We start from the raw sequence: 3,087 nt of genomic DNA, 5'->3' as shown, positions 1-3,087 counted from the left end.
TTGAAACTGAACAACAATAAAATACAGTAATGTGCACAGGCAATAAGTTAGAAAAGTTTGTATGAATGAAACAGACCTATGTATAAGTGCATTGAAGATCAATTAATTTTAAGCGCAATGCAATTACATGATGAGGGGAAAAGTGTACGTTGATGCTCAATCTATTAAATTTATGTCCAAATAATCCCACCCCTTCACAACAACTGTCTTTTTGTACCTGAATCATGCATGAACCGAACAGAATACCGTACAAGGATTTAAACAGAGCAATGGAACAGAATTTGGAGTAGCTATGTCTGGAAGTGCATGGTTTCTTACAAAGGAATCATGATTTAGTCTATAGTGTTTAATAAGCAAACCTCGATTCCTTGTTGCGTATCCACAGACCTTGCACTGCCACTGCATTTAAAATCTGCAAGAAAAAAAAGAAAGAGAGAAAGAGTCACAAAGTGTGAAAAATCAGAGAGAAATCGTTGGTGATTGTTCACATCAATTCTACAGGCATCCTCGGATTTGTATAATTAAAGTAATACAAATAATGAACACGATAATATTGGTATCATAGTTTTCATTAAATTGATTGAATATGTACGGTTACTGTTATTCCGAATATTAAACTGACGAATATAGTCCTTTTTCCATCAAAAAGATAATGCGCTTTAAAATGATGCGCATCAAAAGTTAGTGCGACATATGTGATGGAAAAAGGGTTATATCGCTCTAACGCCAATTTTGTCGCACTAAGTTAATTCGCTCTGCAGAGGTGGTTTTGGGGAAGTTCTAGCGACATAAAAGTAATGGAAAACGGTTTGAGCAATATAGAATGTCGCGCATGCGCATTGACAACGAGAGTTCGAACGTTGTTGAGCCGCCTCTTTGCTGTCTTCTGGCTCGCGATCATCTCAGCTCCCTTCACAAGACGGCTTTCAGCTCCCTTCACAACGGCTTTCTATCATGGCGGAGGATAAACGTCAGAACTGGAGTCGGGGGGAGACTAAAATATTTCTGAAGGCGTTGGAGGAGATGGACGTGGTGTCTGCCCTGGATGGGAAAAGGCAGAGGAATGCCACCATCTTCCAGCGCCTGTCAGAGGTACTCGCAACTAGAGGGGTACAAAAAAGTAGAGACGCACTTAGAAATAAGTGGAAATCATTGAAGGCTAGGTACCTGGCGGAGAAGAGGGACAGCGGGAGGAGTGGAGCTGGGGGGGGAAAGAAATTTGAGTTTTGGGAGGAGATGGACTTTATTTTGGGCAGTCGGCCTGTGGTCACCGCCATCACCACCACCATTGACAGCAGCGCTGGTAAGTTAAGTTTGTTGCTATTCATGTGTGTGTTTGTGTGTTGCCACTACTGGAGTGTTGTATTGACTGAAGTAATGATTTGGTTTACCTAAGGAAATGATTGACTAACATGGCTAGGTCAGCTGTCAAATAAGCGGTGATGTAAGCTATTAAATTAATTTACATGTGTCAGAGTTTAAGTGACTTTGTTCACCCCAGGAAAATGATTGACCAACATGGCTAAGTAGCTGTTAAGCAGTAATGTAATGTAGGCCCAACCGGTCGTTCGCGGGCTGAGTGAGTTCTAGTCGATCGCGAGAAATCTTGTCATTCATGTGTTGTGTGTAGCCTACTTCTTACGTTTAGTCAGTGGGCTGAGACCGTCTATCTTGCTTAGTTCTCGAGTTGATAGTTACCCTGCAGCTGTGAAGCTAATTTTTTGAAGGAAGCTGAACCAGATAATAAGAAACATATAGCCGTTTGTTTCCAACGCGGGAAGTTGCACATTTAATAGTATTTTACGATTAAGTTCTCAAAAATATCATCAAAGTTTTCCGGCGTGACGTCCAATCAAAACCGCGGATTGGGGTATTTCAACCAATTGCGTTTCTCGGTGACGCATCGTCACACCAGGAAATGCACATCGACTTCATCTGCCCCTGGAAAATAGCTGAGATACAGCTTTGAGGTAAGAATTGTTTAACTTCGAGTGGATATTTCAACACATGACTATTTTTCTTGTCATAAATGAAACCTGTTTAAGGCTACATGTTGTTAATTTCGTCAGTATAGGGTGTGAAACATTGATTACAATAGACGTGAAGCGAGATCCCCTCTCCTCATATGAACATGGCCATAGGCGTCTACTGAACAATTTTCTCCGACAAAGTTTCTCCTCCCGTTAGTCCAAACGACGAGCTTAATTACAACAGTCATACAATTTAAACATTGACGACTGCGTAGCACTTCTGTGAACTAACTTATGTCAAATAATATCTCTACAGGTAGCATCTTAGGCTACAAGACCCCACATGACATCCATCAGATCCCTCGTCCATCTGACTGGTGCAATATATGCCACTTCCTCTCGGTAGGCTATTTCATATTTTAATTGTTTATTTTTTTTTCATGCATATGAGGCAACCAGCTGGGAGTAAACCACATGGCAACACAGACAACATGTAGACAACAAACTCATGCCAACATAATGCATTTACTGTGATGCAGTTTCACATGTAATATGACATGGTTTGTAAAGCAATGTTTGAAATTGCAGTTGCAATACAACGAAGTTATTTTCAGGGGATCTAGTGAAGGTGGGGTCTGTTGTAAAGGTGACCACGTTCAATATAGGCCTAAAGTGCTGGCGGAAAATCCTTTTGTATCCATAGTACGGCCCTTGGGGCTTTATAAAAAAAATTGAAATGACATTTAAAATGAATTGTTCCTCACCCCTGTTGTAATCCCCTGCTATATTATAGTATATTTTAACGAAGTCCTTTACGTTCAGGAACAAAAACATTGCAGCTGAGTGGGGAAATCCAGAAACCTCCACCCTGAGGTGATCAAGCAGAGCCAGTGGACCTGTGGCCATGAAAAGCCACATCTTGTTAACCTGGCTTAATTTGACTTATTGTCATATAGCCAGTGGACTGTTCTTTTATTTACTTGCGAATCAACGTCACACAAGGAAGGAATACTGCATGTTCCCTTTGTAAGACATTGGTTTCGAGATACTGTTTCTTTTTAATAATGTTCATTTATTGTATCTTGGAAATTATCTGAATAAAATCCAATAACAGTCA

The 3,087-nt window shown here is 40.5% G+C and overlaps 1 long non-coding RNA gene across 2 annotated transcripts; it reads left to right on the top strand.

The window, feature by feature from the left end:
* Positions 1–1,056: 1,056 nt before the first annotated feature.
* On the top strand, positions 1,057–3,087 carry LOC308360306. 2 transcript variants are annotated; one of them, XR_013968515.1, is made up of 3 exons: positions 1,057–1,303; positions 2,287–2,372; positions 2,793–3,087. It is a non-coding gene; the product is annotated as an uncharacterized lncRNA (long non-coding RNA). The 2 variants fall into 2 exon arrangements; XR_013968516.1 differs by lacking the exon at positions 1,057–1,303 and adding an exon at positions 1,942–1,970.

The sequence above is a fragment of the Sprattus sprattus genome (genome assembly GCF_963457725.1).
Source record: "Sprattus sprattus genome assembly, chromosome: 2".
Taxonomy (NCBI): Eukaryota; Metazoa; Chordata; class Actinopteri; order Clupeiformes; family Clupeidae; genus Sprattus; species Sprattus sprattus.
This window is presented reverse-complemented; position numbering and strand designations above follow the sequence as displayed.